The sequence below is a fragment of the Carya illinoinensis genome, chromosome 9 (assembly GCF_018687715.1).
Source record: "Carya illinoinensis cultivar Pawnee chromosome 9, C.illinoinensisPawnee_v1, whole genome shotgun sequence".
NCBI classification, from domain to species: domain Eukaryota; kingdom Viridiplantae; phylum Streptophyta; class Magnoliopsida; order Fagales; family Juglandaceae; genus Carya; species Carya illinoinensis.
In genome coordinates, this window is record NC_056760.1 from 11836465 (window position 1) to 11856839 (window position 20375).

Consider the following 20375-nt stretch of genomic DNA (forward strand, 5'->3'; position numbering starts at 1 on the left):
TACTCAGTTTGCGTTTGCTGCATATACTGGCATTGGTTCGAATAATCACGCTAAATTGATAGCGCTTCTTCTTGGATTGCGACGTTGTAAGTTATATGGCATTAATAATATTATCATCGAGTTGGATTCGCTCTTGATTGTTAACTGGCTTAAAGAAGGTCGGTGTAATGTTTGGTATTTGAAGGATTTTTGGGAATAAATCCAATGTCTTCTCACTGGGATGAATGTGCGATATCAACATGTTTTTAGAGAAGAAAATTATGCGGCAGATTGGCTTGCAAGACTGGGTAGTAGTGAAAGTTCTGAAGAGTTTACACAAGGAAATATTCCTCATATGTTTAAAGAAATTTTGCGAATGGATCAGTGTGGTTTGCCTAATTTGAGAGTTGTTTAGAGTTTTCTTTGTGCTGTAGGTGTTGAGGTCTATTTTTATTTTTTTCGATTAGGTTGGTCTCTTTTTTGCATGCTGGGTTTGGGTTTTATGTAAACCCCCAGATGATAAAAATGTAACCACGGTATTCCTCTGCCATAAGTGAAAGTCTATTAATAAGATTGGGGAGGGTCACTCTTGGACATGTGGCCCTAACTCTTTCAAATATATATATTAATATACAATTTATCAATATACTATATACTAGCATATATACTATACTAATATATATTAATATAGTATATTAATATACTATTTATCAATATACTATATGCTAGCATATATACTATCTTAATATATATTAATATACTAATATATTACTATTATATATACTATATAATATTCATATATTATATTATATATATACTACAAGAGTTCGAATAGGTAAATATACATTTGAACGATTTATTACCCCGTTCAAACAACACTATTGTATGTTTGAACATAGTTAATGCATACGACATTTGTTCGAACCCTCCATTATCCGCTCGAACGAAACTATTCCATACAAATACCTAGTTCGAATATAGAACGGTAGAATATACCCAAAATATTCATCATCTGTTGCTTGCAGTTGCCGCCACCAACTCTGCCAAGGGCACCACCATTGAAAGCCTTATCTTCTAAGAGGTATGTATGCCCTTAAACTCTCCTAATGTTTTTTCTCATAAGGTAGTATTTCAAATTTGAGATCTGTGAAGGGGGTTGGATTTCGAATCAATCCAACCCCATTTTGGTGTTTTCTGGAAGAAATAATCAGCTGAAATGATTGGGCTTCACTCCTTAATCATTTCTATCAATTTAAACAAAGAAATCAAGTGCTAAATGTAGGTTTTACGTTCGGCACTGAGCTGACTTAGCCATGACTGTTTGGCAAGGCTTCAAGGTCGCTCGAACGCTTAATTGCCAAACAGCCATTCATAACCATTTGAACATGTACCCTATTTGTTCAAACAGATATAATTTTTGTTCAAACTTAGATGTACTGTTGGGCCAAAATATAATGGGTAATTTTTCTATTTGAATGGGACTCTTACCCATTCAAACAGATGTGTGTTTAGTTCGAACTTAGTGGTTTGTTCGAACAAAATTTTGGTTGTTTCTTTAATATAATATAATTATAATTATATTAATATTTTATTTATAGTCGTGGTTTTATGATCAATAGTGAACTAATGGCAACTAGTGGAAGAAAACATGGGAGAGAAATCGGCCAACCTAGCAGAGAAGCTAGTGCTCAGACGCCGAGGTCGATACTTGTCGAGCAGGAGATCGTTCTAAATGACTTCAATGATATTGTGTGGGATAGACAGAGTATATTCTCCATCATAACCGACCGAGGATGGGCACCGATTTATCAACAAATGAGTGTTGCATATCCAGACATGGTTGGTGAGTTTTACCATGTATGGATATCTAAGGCTGATGCGGATACCTTCACCTTTATCTTTCGGGGTGTGAGTATTATTATCTCACCTTCGGCTATTTTTTATTTCATTGGGATCCCACGCATGATTGGTGCATACCCTAATCCGACTGCACCCGCTGCACCAATTGCACTGATTGTACCCGCTACACCGACTATACCAATTGCACAATCTCCACTAAACCAGATGCTAGATCAAATAGTGAGGATGATAGTGAGAACGTGGCTCCAATAGATGATAGTCTCACCGACGATAAGGCTCGTCAGTTGATGCTGGACGCTTCAGCTCCTCCATATGATGGCAACAAGGTCATCAAACAAGTAGATTGTATAGCATTTTTTAGAATGCTAAATTTAATTATTTTCCACAACGTCGATCTGATAAAACACAAGACAGATTTCAGCATCAATCGAGCTCGATTTATGGTACGGATAGCACAAGGAGAGCCAATTGATTTGCCATTATATTTCTTCCTTCGCATTCGATCTGAGTCTCGCTATTCAAGTGGAAGTAGTCTACCATTTGGACTAGTGATCTCTAACCTCCTAATCCAATTAGGGGTTAATGTGCAAATGACTAAGCAGAGACACCCACAGATCGGGCCCCTTAATAAGATGACATTCAACAGGAGTGAGGGCCACTTATGGAAGACTCGAGCTAATATTCCAGCAGCACAAGATAGTGGCACGTTGAGTGATCCAGCTTCTACTACTTTCGGTGTTCAGAGACAGCCTGCTAGGGCTACTTTGGATGGGATACGATCCCTGTTCGAGGAGCATCACCAACTATTGGTCCACGAGATGGAGAGGATCACTGAGCCCATCATGATCGGACTGCAGGAGATGGAGGGATGCATTGCTGTCATCCAGGAGGACCTACACAGTAGTTTTATTTTATTATTTTTTTACGTTTTGTTTTGTAATTAACATGATGTCAATTTAATTAATATATCTTTTTTATTTGGTTATATATAGCTAGTTTGTTTATTTTATCGATAAAAAAATATATATAGCTAGTTTGTTTCTTATCCCAAATCATTTTCCTGATATTTTAATTACCAGTTTATGATAATATAAAAAATAACACTCCGTAGAAGTTCATTTTTTTATTTGCAAATTTTTATTTAGAATAATAAAATTTATTAATTAATTTTTCAATTAATAGTATAAAATGTCTATGAATATGATATATTATTATTTAACATATATGATAATAAATCCAAATAGGTAGATTTTTTATCTTTTGAAAATGATAATTAATAAACTCAAGTAAGATTTTTTTAAAACAATATTTGAATACTCCATTCGAACGCTTATATATACACATTTGAACGTGTTATATTTTTATGTTTGAACATAAAAAGACTATTCGACTCTTACTTGTGTTTTTGGCATAAAAAGACGGTATAGCAAATTCTCCACCAGATTTTTTTACCTTCCCACCAAAACATTTCGTTCGAATGCATTTATTACTTGTTGGAACAGTTTTTTTTTTTTTTAAAGACGACATCTTTTGATCCAAAAAGTCTACTTTGAATGCTTATTTATCTGTTCAAACGAATTAAAAACTCTTCCATCTTTTAAGACAAAATTTATTTTTTATCCCAACTAAAGACAAAAATTATTTCGTCCCTAAAATATTTCATATCTAAATATCAGATCTCTTGTAGTGTAAGCCAAGTGATTCCTCGGACAATGTGCTGATGATCCAGCCCCAGAGCAATCGATCCTCCTTTTACCATTGTAGGTAAGTGGGGCTGATTTCGTATTGGGGTGGAGGAACAAAAGTGATGAGATGGTTCATGAGGTCTTGGCTCTCAACCAAGGCCACGACTTGTTCTCTCCATAGAGGATAATTTCCCTAATTCAACCGTAGGGTCACAAAGTTATTAATAGAGAATGAAATGGCTACCAAGGGAGTAAGACTCTCTTACTCTCAATGGCTCTTAATACCATAAAGAAAATTATGAACCAGTTGTTTGTGGAAATGTCTCACACAACGTGAGAGTCTTCTAATATATATACTTTTTTTTTCTAAAGAGGCGAGGTCACATGTCTAAGAGTGACCCCGCCCCATTTTTATTAAATACCCTCACTTGTGGCGGAGGAATACCATGAAACAATCATTTGCAATTAAGGACCATCAACCCAAACCTATTATGACACTGTATCCAACAAAACAAATCACTAAAATAAACCTCATAGTTACAAACCTAATCCCCATACTAGAAACGTAAAGAAGGCAAACCAGCTTTATCGACACGAAAAATTCCTTTTAGCCTATGTGGTAATCCCACAGACTCCAGCCAAACACAAGAAGATCCCTCTGCACCCAATTTTGCCAAGCCATTGGCCAACGCATTCCCTTTCCTAAAAACATGTTGAACAGTGAAGTTGATCAACCTCAACATTGAAAGTATCTCCTCCCAAAAGTCCTCAAGATACCAAAGACCACAATTTCCCTCCAGCAACCAATTTACTAGAATTTTTTAATCCATTTCCAACTCCACATTTTGAACTCCAAGCATTCTGCACTTTTGCAAGCCATGAAATATTGCCATCAGCTCAGCGTGATTATTAGTCCCATCTAGAATCCTATCTACAAAGGCTAGAACGAGATCCCCCTTCTCATCCCGTATGACTCCTCCAACACCCGATCTTCCTAGGTTTTCAATACTGCATCCATCCGTATTTAGCTTCCACCATCTAACTTTTGGTTTCTGCAAAACAACCAACCGAACTGCTATCCATTTTTTATGCTTAACAGGCACCTGTAAATCAGCCAGTATAGCATCATCATAGGCATTCCAAGACACTGTTGCCTTAAGTTTTAAACCCACACAAGCAATCCAATATAGAACCTGTCGCCAAAGAGCCTCTTTGGACTCTACAATGCCCTCCATTCTTTTTTTACAACACCACAACCAAAGTTGCCAAGAAATAATAGAAAGAATCAACCCAAGCAGCACTCCCCTAGAGGAAGATGTTTTGGCCCTATTAAACCATTGAGTTATACATTGTTTCCATGTAGCAGATGGAACAAATTGCATACCCAACTTATTAGAAATTTTCCTCCAAACAAACAGTGCCATTTCTCCTCTGGCTAGAACATGCTCTAGATCTTCATAGGCTCCTGCTTCACAACACACATTTTGAAGTAATCGCACCCCAACTTTACGCAACTTGTCATCCACCGAAAGCCCTCCATGCACTGCCTACCACATTGTCATGGATATGTTCTTAGGAAGTCCGGAATTCCATATCCACTGACTCCAAGGTATCTCCAAGCCCTTTACTCTATTCTTCTCCCAAGCATTTTTCACCAAGAACTTCCCATCATTTTTCCCCATCCAAATTAATTTATCTAGACCTTGACAGTAATTACCCAACTGCATCAATACTTCAAAGGCCTTCTCCCTACCCAGTAAACTTACAAACAATTCCTCATTCCAGCTTTCCTCCAACTTGCAATCTTTTAACTTTATTGAAGGCCTACCAACATCATCATAAGAATGACCCAATGGCTCTAAAGGAGACCATTTATCCCACCACAAGGAGACATCCCCATCCTTAACTCGCCACCGAGAATTTTGTAGAACCTCAGGAACGCATCGCATAACCATATGCCAAAAACCCGAACCTCGCAGGGTTTACCAAGGAAATATGATTCCCTTTTACATACTTAGCACAGAATAACGAAGCCCATAATGACTTCTCACCTATTATTTTCCAAGCAAATTTCATACTTAATGCTTTTTGAACCTCATATAAACTTCTCAATCCAACACCCCCTTCCTTGACTGGTTTGCAAATTTTGTCCCATGCCACTCTTTTTTTTTTTTTTTTTTTTTGCCTTCCCATCTTCCACTCCCCAAAAAAGAATTACTAAATGGCCGATTCAATGAGCAATTGTCGACTTTGGGATATGAAGAACAAAAATTAAATGATCTGGAATACTCGATAGAACATGCTTTAGCAAATAAGCCTCGCACCTTTCGACAAGAACCAAGCCTTCCACTCTTCAATTTTCCTTTTTTAATTTTTTCCAGCAATTCCTCTAAGTGCCGATTTAACAATCTACCAACAACAATGGGAACTCCTAAATATTTGATCAGAAACAAACCTTGCACAAACCCAGTAGCTCATAAAATGGACCTTTGTCTCAGCCTCGAGATACAATTAGAAAAATAAATTGCCGACTTGTCCTTATTCATTGCTTGCCCCGACTAAGCCTCATATTTTTCCGAGCATTCCATAATTGACTTTAAGGATTTTTTTTTTTTCCCACCATTTGCAGATATCACTATGTCATATGCATATAAAAGGTGAGAAACTAACGGTGCCCCTCTCGGATGCGAGAATCTTCCAATAACCCCAGCTTAAAAATTAGACTTTAAAATTTTCGAAAGCATTTCCTCCACCAAAATAAACAAATACGAGATAGAGGGTCTCCTTGCCGTAACCCTTGTCCACCCTTATAGAAACCCTTCACCGTTCCATTCATCACAACCAAATACCAAACATTCGTGACACATTGTTTTACAAGAGCTCGAAATTGTGACGAGAACCCAAAAACATCCAACACATGTAATAAAAAGTCCCATTCGATACTATCATATGCTTTAGCAAAATCCACTTTTATCATTACATTCCCTCCTCGAACATTTCGATTCAGGCTATGTATCATTTCTTGTGTTAAGCTTATATTTTCCAGAATACTTCTACCTGGAATAAACACTCATTATTCCTAAGAAATCGGCCGAGATAAAATAGGAGCCAATCGCCTCACCATCAGTTTGGAACAAACTTTATATACCACTGAACATAGACTAATTGGTCTGAACTTATCAAAGCTATTTGGATTCAAAACCTTAGGAATTAGAACCACATACGACGAAGAATAGAACTGAGGAAGCTCACTGCCTCTAAAGAAATCCCAAACAGCTTCTACCACATCATTTTCAACAATCTTCCAGCAACATTTGTAGAAACCCGAAGAGAAACCATCTGGACCAGGAGAACTTTCAATCGGAATCGAGAACATTGTCTCCTTAATGTCTTGGATTGAGGGGAGCTCACACAACCTTCTATTTTCCACATCCGAAATTTCCTTGTGGATCCAGCTTGACAAATCCAAATATGATCTTCCTTTTCTAGCTGCCATAAACTGAGAGAAATGATTGACAGCTTTCACGTGTACAGCTTCCGGAGAATCTAGACGATGCCCATCATTCAACAACATTGTAGGGACACAATTATTTCATTTCTTTGCTAAGCTTCGAAAAAACTAGGCATTAACATCCCCAACAGCAGCCCAGCATTGCTTCGCAATTTGAGACAGCCTCGTTGCCTCTCTTCTCATCCACTCATCAAGCTCCAATTTGGTTGCAACCAATACTTGCTCATCCTCCTCATTACCCCCATTCTGCAATTTACCATCCAACTCCTCGATCTCCTTTTCCAGCTTCGCAATATGGGCATACGTCCAGCCAAAAACATGTATGTTCCATCTTTTAAGAGCCAATCTCAGTTTTTTTTTAATTTTCCTACCAATCTCCACAAACCACTTCCACTCATCTCTTCCGCCCATACTATTTTTACACAATTTAAAAAATCATCATGCAGCGTCCACATTTGCTGGAACCTGAAAAGGAAAGGACCATAACGCTCCGACGGTCTATCAAGCCACATCACCATCGGTGCATGATCCAACTACGTCCATGAAAGATATTCCATACAACTCGTAGGCCAATTATCAGCACAAGCATTATTCAACAACATTCTATCCAATCTTGCCCAACTCCTAGACAACATTACCTGGCCATTACACCATGAAAAAGGACCACCCATGTAAGACATCTACTGCAACCTAGCAAGATTAATAAAATCATTAAATTCCTCCATTGCCACTGCCGACCTCGAACGACCACCTCGTCTTTCAGCATCAGAACGTATCACATTAAAATCACCCGCAACCACCCAAGCATTAGAAGAACTCGGCAAAGCACACAATTCCTGCCAAAGCTGTTGTCTCTCTCGACCCAAGCACTTTGCCACCTTCCTCACTATTTGATAAGCCATTTACAAACTGAAAATTCCTTACAACTCTCTTCAATTCTTCCTCCCTTTGAAAATGTTCTGCCAAAGCCACAACTTTTGGATTAAACTTCCTCACAATTATTCCCAGCCTTTGTTTCAAGGTATTCAAACCTTGTATATTCCAATAAAGAAGACTACACATTACAAATTCATCCGTGCGGATTTGCTAGGAACCCGTTTGAAACTTCTAGTTTTTGCAAATTTCTTCTGGATCTCATATCTTTCGAAATCAGAATAGCATTCCTGATCCTCATTCCGATTAACCAAAACTCCCACATTTTCTCCTTCTAATCTCGAACCCAACATCTCCCCTTCATCATCCACGGCATGAATGACTTCCTCAGCAATACCTTCAGCAGCACTACTAACAACTTGTTGAACACCCTCCTCCGCACACCAATGATCCTCACCCACATCATCCATATTGGAACCTTCACCCTCATCCTTCCCCTTACCCAACTCCATCAACTGTACACCATCCACCTCACATTCCGCCTCCATAACAGCATCAGTTAGAACCTTCTCTGTCACATTACAAGGAATCAGATTACTGGAAACCTTTGTAGCATCAACTAGACAAAGCACCCCCTCAACCATATCAACATCCTCTGCCTCCAATCTAGAAACCTCAGCCTCAGCCTCTCAAGCAATAGCATCCTCACATACAGGACGTAACACCACACCCTCATTGTCTTTGCTGCCTGATCTAGACGCCCCCTTCGTCTCCACCATTAATTTCCTCCCCGGAATCTCACCCTCTTCTAATTCCTTTATGATAAACCCCTCAGCACCTTCCAAAAAAGATACCAACTCCTTACCGTCCTTCTTCACCAATTGTGTATCCACCTCTTCAATACTTAGCTGACTGCCCCCCATCTGTTGCGCCTCCTTCGACACTCATTTGCTACTCTCCTTGTTTCTAGCCAAATGTTTATTTCTCCCCAATTGAACCCGTTTACATTTTTGTAGATTATGCCCCCGAATCTTGCAATGCCGACAATACGCTGGCAAATTTTCATACACTACTCTTTGAAGCCTACTTCGCAATTGACGAGGCACCCCAATCCAAAATGAGTCAATAGGATCCTTGGCAACATTCATCTCAATACAGACTCTCACCGCATCTATCCGTGTAGCACATCTGGTAGAATTTTCACTGTGCACATACTTCCCTAACGGCATAGTGATATTCTGCATAAATGATTCATGATACAAATTCGGCGGAAGCCCAGGAAGAGTAATCCAAACTGGAACCTCTGGCGATTCCAAACCCTCTGTATAGTCCATCGACCAGTGAAATGCACGGTATGGAACCCCTTTTACTTTGCAAGTTTCCCTAGAAAACGCCATCTTAAAATCCATCTCATTGGAAAACCAAACAAACACCGATCTAGGAGACGCCATAGTAGAAACCACAGGCTGAGAAGCAAGACCCCATCTTCTACAAATACAAGACCGAATATCGTCCAATCAAGGACGTTGCCTCAAGAATTTTAGAACCAGAGAAAACATAAATGGAGAAGCCAATTTTGCAATCTCCTCCTTCGAAAAACTAATGTAAATCTCCCCATCCAAGACTTTTGGGGGCCTCAACGGGATCACAACCTCAGGAATAAGTTGTGGAGCAGAGGCCACCATGTCTGCAAAAGACCGGCGAACAGAAATCACCGAGGAGCTTGGATGGCCCCCGGCGGCAGGTATTGTGTGCGACACCCAAAACCCTAGCAGAGCGCTGAAAGTTTCCTTGCCACGTAAGCACCTCACTCTAATATATACACAATATGTAGTCTATGTACAAAAAGTAGTGAACATTACAAAGAGAAGGATTTACGGGATATAAAATTATATAAGCAATACGAGAGGCCTTCGGTGCTTAGGATGAAGTTGCTATATTTTGCATTTGTAGCCGTTTGATATGTGTTGGATTATTTATTTCCATAGGTGTGCATGTAGCCGTTGCTGAATGATTTCTTTCCATACATGAGTATGTAGCCATTGCATCTTGATCTTGGTTGATTGGGTGAATATTGTAATTAGTAAACAGAACGTACGTAAGGAACATGTATCTCATATCCAACAAATTAATTTGACTGTCCGCATTTAGTATTAAAAAGGCGGTACTGACTATCAATCCATGGGCTGTAGCACCTATTTCAGGTTTTACTTTTTTCCCCCAAAGAATTTGCTTAATTGCTCTATGTTCCTGTAATATATCCTGTTAAGCTTGCACTGAACGCATCTCTAAAGGCGTGAGTCATCATAATGATGCGGCCATTCACACCAAAATGAAGCACAAACACGTCATGCAATACGTAGGTACAATGTCTTCGAAATGTCAAGCTTAATTTCCTCGAAAACATTTTCACTCGATCGACGTTGTTTATCGATCGTCAGTAAAAGAATCTTCCCAAAAATTTGAACGAAGCTTCCAAGAAAAATCTCGCTTTACCCCTCTCTGCCATCCACAAACAATTCATTAATATTCAAGCAAGAAAAATCTAAATTAAATGACATTTTTTACCTGACCATTTGGCTTGGAATTGAGACACCTATTCTGTTGGGACTAATATTACAACTAGAGTTCTGAAGTAATTCGTAAAAGTTAAAACACATCGAGCACGCTTTACCATATAATCTGGGAATTGCATGCTGCAAAACATGAACTCATGTGTATGATAAAGAAGTATAGATTAATACTAGATAGTATTAACTTTGGACCCCAATTCCAAATAACATGAGCTTGGACCCAATAAATATAAATAAATCAATAAATCACGAGAATTTGGCTTTAAAAAATAACAATAATGATGACAACAGAGAATATTAATTATTTGTTTTGGTCACTCATGAAGAAAAAAACCCCGCGATTACTTGGCTGCAGGTGAATTTCTTAGTAGCGTACCTTGCGAACACGTGGATTAATCGCTGCATAACCCCCACAGCTCACGACAATAGAAGAAGACACAATAATATCGAGTCATTGACCTAGCTTAGTTCCCTCCAGTACGGTGGTACGGAAAGTTCAGTTATCCCTTCATAATCTGCCTCGTCAGATGGACCCTCGGACCTGTCGTCCACATGAATCAATGATCATCTTGGTTGTGGCACGACGCCGCAAGATCATGATCAGTTGATCAAACTGATCAAGTACAAGTAGTCAATTATTGTCTCTTCTGCTCTTCATAATGCCAAGCGAACCATTTTAAAAGTTCACGCGGTTTTGAATAATCAATGGAGACGTAATGGAAGCCTCAATCTCCAACCTTAGCACGCGGCAGTTGCAGGCTTGGAGCTACCTAAACATTTGAAGGAAGTTTCAAGGAAAACAAATCACTTGACCTCAGTTTGTCAACAACATCATTATATAAAGAACCTGCTTAAATTCATTCCTTCATCCAAAGAAAAACCTAATTTGATTCGATCTGAACAGAAAGCATCTCTTTCAACTTTCTGAACGAAAAGCAACATATATATATACATGACCAGCTACCTATAAAGCAATTTTCGATCAGCATCAGTACCGTTTTTATGTGGCTGCTCAGGAGAAAAATACAGTTATGTGAGTATATATGTCTGGCTACCAATCATACCATGGAATTCTTTCATTTTATTTTTGCCTACCCATTAATGATTAGTTTGTTTGTTGAAGTGCAGAAAGTGAGTTTGATGCACAGCGCCTGCCGCCATGCATATTCAGACAAGCAGTATGTCGAGCACAAGCTCTGGCCACGATGTGGACCTCGAGTCTCAGCAGACGGTCTTGCTAATACCCGGCAACAGTAGCACTGCAAGAGAACGTTGGCGATGGATTCTTTTGATCCTGCAGCAGAGAAATCTAATATCGAGAGCAGATAAAGCTCATGATGAGAAGCGTTCTCCTTCTTTCGATACAGTCTCATCATCAAGTACTTCCTATTACAGTATAATCAGCAATATCGATGGCATGGGAGAAATGGTAAGTTTTCGTTTTCTTGCATATCTCGATCGCTTGGATCTTCTGTGCATGGCGGGTGCAGATATATTTCTAGCTTCTTGACAACTTCTCCTAATAGATCAATGCTAGTTGATTCCATATATTAGTCATGTATATGTAAACAAAGACATAACTAAATGAGTATTTGTTATGCCATCGTGCACCTATCATGGCCTAGCCTGTCAAAGATAACTATCATTAGAGAATCATGCATGGGATATTGATATTTCAAACTACATAATGATGCAACCGAAATCATTTTGAGCGAAATCTATATATGACTAATCTACTGCTACTGGAGATAATTACATATCAGTTGTGATCGCTATATATGTTTCTTTTATATATATATAGTCCTTCATTTATTACATTTGTATGATTTCATAAATTAGCTAAGGGAGAAAAATTAGTTGAAAACCATATATATTGCCCACCAAACAGTTAGAGAATTAAGACCATGCTCAGGAATGATCCCCAACCCCTTTAACAAAGAAACTAAGAAATTGAGAAGACAGACAGGATAAAAAAAAACATAAATTTCTTCATCTTTATAATCGATAAATTAGTATAAACTATCTTGCATACCTCTCTGAAATTTAAAGAAAAGAAAGCTATGTGGTTTATATTCCGATGGAGCAAACCTGAACTCTCCTCCTCTGACATGTGACTATTGAGGTTTTAAAATTTCGTAGGCTAAAACCTAAGAATATGTCCTTGTTGATGGGAAGGAAATAAAAAATAAAAAAAAAAGAAAAAAGAACGAGCCTTCCTTATGTTCAGTACCTATCATCTTTAGATGTACGTACCTGTTCTCCAAGATTTAGGGATGCTCAAAACCACATCCAAACCTGGGTAAATACCAGAAAATTAAATATAGCAACAAGTGGTAGTACTGCTTGAAGAAAAAGAGCAGTTCGGGTGCCTTTTGGCTAGCGATCTAAATATTGCAATTCCAAGTACCAGGGAAACATGAATGAAGTATAGATTATAAACTAATATTCATATTTTAGCTGAAACAGTTTCGTACTTAGCTTTCATTATATATTAGGTACAATTTAACCTCTAAGGGAATCAAAGGCATGTGAAGGATATCACATGTGTTGGGAATTTGGACCTCCCAAATTCACCCCCTAGGATCTACCATTTGAAGAAATATAAAAAAAAAATAAAGAAATAATAATAACATAAGATTTTACGTGGAAAACTCTAAAAACAAGAGAAAAACCATCAGACCCAGAAAAAAAATTCACTAAGTGAAAAATTGTTACAATCACACAATTTCTCTCTCATCACCCCAAATACACCTACAAAGCTTTCCCCACTAACAAAACTTTAACTCACACATCTTCTCATTTTACAAAAATGGACAACAGAGAAATTTAACTATAATCAAAAGTTACTAGCTAAGCATTTGACTGTGCATTACCAAGAAGGCTAAACCTCTTTTTATAGGTTTGGCCTTTACTCCTCCTTCATTTCCCACCCATGTGGGACTAACCAAAAGGAGCAAAAAATTCAAAAATTTACACCTTGCGACTTTGACCGGTCCCACAACCATACTCCGCCTCAATGAAGATTTTCATAACTTCTGCTATCATGCTCCACATAAAAGCATACCCACTCAGAATAAACCAATTCCAAGCATTTCACTTTGCTCCATGTTGAAAACAATCTTGCTGAAAATTATGGTGTAACTTTCATGTTTGGCTTTTCTGAACGTTCATCAGCCATCGACATAAATTTCCACCACACACCCTGCATAAATGCCAAACCAATACATATGTGCAAACTTGTGAACCCACTAATATTAACACATTCTCTGTCATGGCAACTTTGGGAATTAACAGCATGCCATAAAGATATACATGTCCATTTTTCTATGGAAAAAGACACAACGTTAGCATCAATACCAGTATCTCCATTTACTGACTTGGAGCCACTTGCCGAATCTGCTCCTTGTACTAGCCGTTTCACCAATTGCTAGTATCACTGCTGACTTCAGGAGTTGGTCTGCCCTTTAACGCCTTGTGTAATCCAATTTCTCCAAAATATCCTGATATTGACTCAATGAATTTTACCGAAGAAATGAATAGTACTCACTAAGTAAGTTCTCAGGAAAGATTGGAGGGTCACAATGATCCCGCTTAAATTTCAATCTTCTAGACAAAACCTCCTTAGACCGTACGTATCCGCACTACCACACCAAAACTCCACCCCACAAAAAGAACTTAATGGCTCTGATATCACTTGTTGAAAATTTGAACCTCCCAAATTCACCCCCTAGGATCTATCCTTTGCAAAAATATCAAGAAAAATAAAGAAATAATAACAACACAGATTTTACTTAGAAAACTCCAAAAACAAGAGAAAAACCACCAGACCCATAGAAGAAAATTCACTATGTGAAAAATTGTTACAATCACATAATTTCTCTCATCACCCCAAATACACCAACAAAGTTTTCCCCACTAGCAAAATTTTAATTCACACATCTTCCCATTTTACAAAAATTGACAACAAAATAATTTAACTATAGTCAAAAGTTACTAACTAAGCATTTGACTTATGCACTTTATAAAAAAGGCTAAACCTCATTTTATAGGCCTTGGCCTTTACTCCTCATTCATTTCGCAATTATGTGGGACTAACTAAAAGTAGCAAAAAACCCAACAACATGCTCATAAATTAGGAAATTAACTTGCTTCGAATGTTTAAGCCTTAATAAAAAGGACCTTGGAGGATAGTCGAGATGACGGATCACAATGTAGAGAAAAATTGCAGCAACAAACGGCCTGTTAAGCTAGTCTGATGATGCACATATTGATCATGACAATATCGATGATCTTGAATTTGAAAGAATTAGCAGTAGCCAATAAATGAATTTTGGGTGATTATTATCATAAAAACCAGTCGTAGACATGCACCATCTGCATAAATAGTTACATTTATTAGATGAAAACTAAAGTTAACATACCTTGAGTCAGTATACCATAGATAGAACTTTTAAGAGATCTAGTGTCGATGCATGTTAGCACTTTGATCTCATTATACCTTGAACCATTCCTTTGTTTCTATGTTAGCAAGAAGAAACTTCATAAACTTTTACTTAAGTGAGAGAGACCAATAGCTCTCAATTATATGGTGTGTCAAAATAATCTTGGTCATCAAAAGTCTTAACTGATGGCCCTATTTTTTATATTTAGTAATAATACAATATTATATATAATTGATGAGTGTGTATATATCCTTACTTCTTCTAGATAAAGTTTGCTGCACATGCAGTATGGTTACATTGTGAAAACACCAAGTTTCGAATGGACTATGGCTATATATATTGAGGATGAGCTTTACATCTGCACTGAAGACTACTGACTTAAGTTTAAAATTATAGTCATCACTGACATATATGTTTTAATTGACATTTTGCAGGATCAACAAACTATAACAGGCGTGGAAATATCAACTGCATCACCTCAAGTACTTTCCATGAATGTAAGTTTGGACTCTTTGGACGGTGAAAATGGTAATCGTATAAGCAGAGACGCAAAACTCCAGCAAGAAAACATTTCAAAGATGGTAAAGGATAAGGACATGGATTGCTTACAGAAGTTTGGAGGTATTCAAGGAATTGCAGAGGCTCTGGATACGAATTTAGAGAATGGAATACGTGGTGATGAGGAAGATCTACGTTCTCGACGCATAACGGCCAGCACACTCTCCGCCACAACCCAAACTTCTGCACGAAGCTTCCTTCAAATCCTCTTGAAATCATGCAATAGTTACATCATTTTCCTTCTCTTCGTGTATGCAGTGCTGTCACTTGGCTTTGGGATCACGGAGGAAGGACACAGGACTGGTTGGTACGAAGGGTTCATAATACTTCTTGCCATTGTTGTACTTGTAGTTGTTCCTGCGCTTCGTGACGTCTGGCTCAAGCATTCCCAGACATTGACATGTACAGGAAATAAGAAAGCATTAGAAATGTGGGAAAGTGTTGATGTCTTCCGGGGTGGACGCCAACAGAAAGTATCCATCTGTGATGTTTTGCCGGGTGACATAGTATGCCTGGAGAGTGAATATCTGGTCCCAGCTGATGGTTTGTTCATATCCAGTGAATTCCTAAAACTAACTGATGGTTCAGAGTTCATTGTTGATAAAAAGAACCCTTTTCTGTTCTATGGTGCAAAGGTGACGGAAGGAACTGGTCGCATGCTTGTTACAGCTGTGGGCATGGACACAACATGGGGTCATTTGATGAAGCAGGGTACCCATGCCCCCAAAAAGACCCCTTTACCAGCAGAACTTGACAAGGTGAATAGTGGCATACAAATTACTGGGCTTTCAATATCAATCCTCATCCTTGTAGTGTTGTTCCTCCGTTTTAAGCTTGAGAAGGAGGAAGATGTTGACTCTAGCCTTCCAGAACTGAGGGGGAAACCAATCTCATGTGAGGAGATAATAAATGTAATCAAGAGAATCGTTCTGAAACCAAATGGGAAGATCAGTACCTTGACAACTTCAGTTGTTATGTCTTTGGTTGGATTAATGGAAGGAATTCCTTTTGTAATCACACTAGCCATCACTTATTGGAATAAGAAGGAGCTCTCTGACAAGGCCATTGCTCAAGAACCTTTGGCTTGTCTTGCCATGGCTTCAGTCACAACTATCTGTCTCGATAAAACTAGTTGGCTAACACTAAATCCAATGGCTGTTGATTTGTGCTTCACAGAGATGCTAAAAGAAATAGAAGCTTGGAGAAATGCTGGATTTAACATCATATTGGTATCAGAAGATAATGTGTCCGGGTCGGAAGTTTGCGAGGGTGGACTGCTTCCTGACTCAAATAGGATGGTCCTCGAAGGTGAAAAGTTTCTTAATCACAGCGAAGAAGATAGGATGAATATTGTAGATAAAATCACTGTGATGAGAAGCTCCTTCCCTTCTGATAGGCTCCGTCTGGTGCAGTGTTTGAAGAAAAAAGGCCATAAAGTAGCAATGATTGGGGTCAAAACAAATGAGATTCCAGTACTAAAAGAAGCTGATGTGGGAATCGTGATAGATACTTGTAGCAGTGAAATGGCCAGAAAAGGTGCTGACATCATCATCAGGGGTGGAGATTTCAATTTCTTGGTCACCATTGTAAGTTGCGGAAAATGTACTTATGACAACATACGGAAATATATCCAACTTGTACTCACCATGAATGCTGCAGGGCTGTTGACATCCTTGCTAACAACGATATGTTTTGGAAATTCTTCAATAACATCAGTCCAATTGCTCTGGGCAAACTTTGTTGTAGCCCTTCTTGGTGGCCTTGCACTACTGACTGAGCCACCAACAGGGAAACTAATGGACATGCGGCCACTGAGAAGAACTAAACCACTTATCACCAAGCCTATGTGGAGAAATCTTGGCAGTCAAGTTCTATATCAGGTAGCCATCTTAATGGCCTTCCAATTCAAAGGGCAAGCTATCCTGCACATCAGCGAGAAGGTTAGTAAAACCATTATATTCAATAGCTTTGTTCTTTGTCAAGTATTCAACCAAGTCAATGCACGAGAGCTAGAGAAGAAGAATGCATTTAGGGGCATTCATCGAAACATCTTGTTTTGGGTGGCTGTGGGTGTCACTCTGGTACTCCAGGTGGCTTTTATTGAGATTGCACATATAGTTTCAGGCTGTGCAAGATTGAATTTGGGGCAGTGGTTAGTCTGTCTTCTAATTGGTGTGGTCTCATGGACCATCGATTGCATTACAAAGTGCACATCAGGCTACATCAGGGATTGGTTGATTGCACCAATTAACTCACATATGGGAGTCAACAGTATGACACCCTCTGCTCCCTCAGAACCGACTTCTAATCTCGAGCTGCCACTCATCAACGAAAACTCCACACCCATTTCATCTTAGTTTATACCAGTTTTCTTACAGAATGCAATGTAACAAGATAAAATGCAAGCAAGAAATGCACAAGGACAGCAGCCAAAGCATGCCTGAAATACACTGCAACACTCGAGAGATGCATAAAGCTGATAAAGCAAGCTGCAATACATGGAAAGAAAAAGATGGCGGCAGCAGCAGCAAAAAGGAGACAGGAGATGGCACAGAAAAGAAGATGGCACAGCTGAGGAAATGCATGGCTGCACACAAAGAAGTATGAGGGACACTATGCATAAAGCTGCCTTTACCATACTGTGCATAAAAGTTCTGAATTGATGCTTGTAGTTGTGTAGATAATCAAAAGTTAGTTTTTCAGTAGCTTTTTACTTTTCTACTTTTTGTAATGTATATATATGTGACCTTCGTATTGTCGAAAGTATCAATGAGAATCAGACTTCCTCAACTCTCTGTCAAACTCTGTTTTTCATTTGTTTCCTCTCATTTTCACTTTCTGTTCTCAACAGTTTCTAACAAGTTTCCACTTCTTGTATATAAAGAAAGGGCACGTACAAATAACATTCCCCAACCGTATAATATGTCTCCGCAACGATGTTTGGGAGCTTTATATTCTGGTTGCTGGACAACAACATTTACCAATCTCCATGCCTTTTTCCTGTTTTCAAACCGTAAACATTGTGCACATAAGAACGATGTTACTCCCGCCTGAGCACCATGAACTCATTTAAGTTTACCGTATAATGAAATGATAAAAGGGAAATATACCAAGTTCTAATTTCACTTTAGTCAATTAACAATCGATTGGAACAAGAGACCGCTAAAACAATTAGTGACACACCGAACCCTGCAGTTCTCTGCATTCTATTTCAAGATATTTCAATAATTAGCGTGCAGATAAAGTGTTTATACTGAACTAGAGGAATATTTATTATCGTTGAAACGAAAGATAAAACAAAGCAAAATTTGTGAAATGCGTATCGTACAGAAAGAAAGAGCAACTTAGAATGAGGCAATACCAGCAAGAGACCAATATGGTGCCAATGTTTTTCCAATTAAAAAGCCTTTTAACTGTGCTAACCAAAAAAAAATCTAACTAAACAAGGGAAAAGCACATAGCATTGAACTAAAATATCAGCATAGACAACATAACATTACACCCACTGAGAGAGAGAGAGAGAGAGAGAGAGAGAGAGATCAAACATGAAAGTGATTGAAACGTGGAAAATGTAAGAATCCATTGAAGGAAACTGTTCAGAAACGTAAGAAACCCACCAAAGATTCATGTACTAGCCGACAATGGATCAAAGTGAAGCAGAGCATACACACTGCATCACAGGAGGGTTAGTGATCGAAGGACCGTTCAATTGACTCACTGCGAAAATGTTGAAAGGCTTCAATCGCCCCCCCCCCCCCCCCCCCCCCCCAAACAAGAAGATTAGCAGAGCATTGACTTCGGTTGAAGAGACAGAGAAGACTTCTACCATTGACTTCGGTTAAACGGGAGCCACACATTTATTAACGCACGCGTTCTTCTACAGTTACGGAAGAAATGACCCGAAAAAGTAACCGAACGATAAATTTTATTTTTTTAATATATTTTTTAATTAATATAAACATTTAAAAAAAAATAAAAATAATCATAATTTTATTTAAAAATACTTACTTAATTATTGAATAATAAAAAAAAAATTCAAAAAATACATTCGAGACATATATTCGGTGGAATTAACATCTCTGTTAACGCAATATCTATCGAGTCAGTGTTAAAAACTCGTTCACAAGGGACACTATTACCACTAAAAAATTATGATTACCAGAAAATCTGATCTTAAGAGGCTTATTTTTGTGCTTAAATTCTTGTTTGATTTTTTATTTATTTATTTAAGACGATGATTTTGAGGAAAAAGGGAAAACATATGGGAGGATAAATTCAAACCTTTTTAAAACTACTGTGCATTTATGATTTATATTTTGTTAACAGAATATTAACTCTAATTTATCTACCATTTTTTTTAATTTCTCATTAACACTTTATGAACAATCAATAAAAAAAATGACAATATAAAATAGTTTCTCTCCCTTTTTTTAAAAAAACCATTTCTATAAGAGTAATGATATCCTCACACTTTCTTTACTATTGCTTTACTATCTAATTTTTTTTCCCTTTTGCTCTTTGAATCTAGATTAAAAATCTCATAACATGACACTTTTGTATAATCTAAAAGAAAAGAAATTCAATCAACTAACGTAATCATGTAATTTAATTAAAAATGAATTCAATTTTATAAAAATTGACATTCTTTTACTCTTTGAGTTAATTTTTATAAAATTAAATTTATTTTTAATTAAATTACATGAATACGGTAACGCTCCAGTCCCCGAGGTTTGAAGAATTAGCTCTTATTACTTAAAATTAACTCCAATATCATAACTATAAAATCCAAAAAATTTCATAAAATATTAATTCATTTGCTCAACCCAATCATTTATGTTCCTTCATAGGGACAACAAAGAAATTCTTAAAGAATAAATTAGAAACTCTCCAAAAA

General features: G+C 37.8%; 1 long non-coding RNA gene across 9 annotated transcripts; it reads right to left on the reverse strand.

Moving 5' to 3' along the window:
• Positions 1 to 11906: 11906 nt before the first annotated feature.
• Positions 11907 to 19236, reverse strand: LOC122276005. 9 transcript variants are annotated; one of them, XR_006228734.1, is made up of 6 exons: positions 19099 to 19236; positions 18379 to 18481; positions 16437 to 17403; positions 15533 to 16353; positions 13839 to 14855; positions 13158 to 13683 (listed from the first exon to the last, which is right to left on the reverse strand). It is a non-coding gene; the product is annotated as an uncharacterized LOC122276005 (long non-coding RNA). The 9 variants fall into 9 exon arrangements; XR_006228739.1 differs by having other exon boundaries at positions 16437 to 16884; positions 17127 to 18481; XR_006228735.1 differs by having other exon boundaries at positions 16437 to 17020; positions 17127 to 18481.
• Positions 19237 to 20375: the final 1139 nt, after the last annotated feature.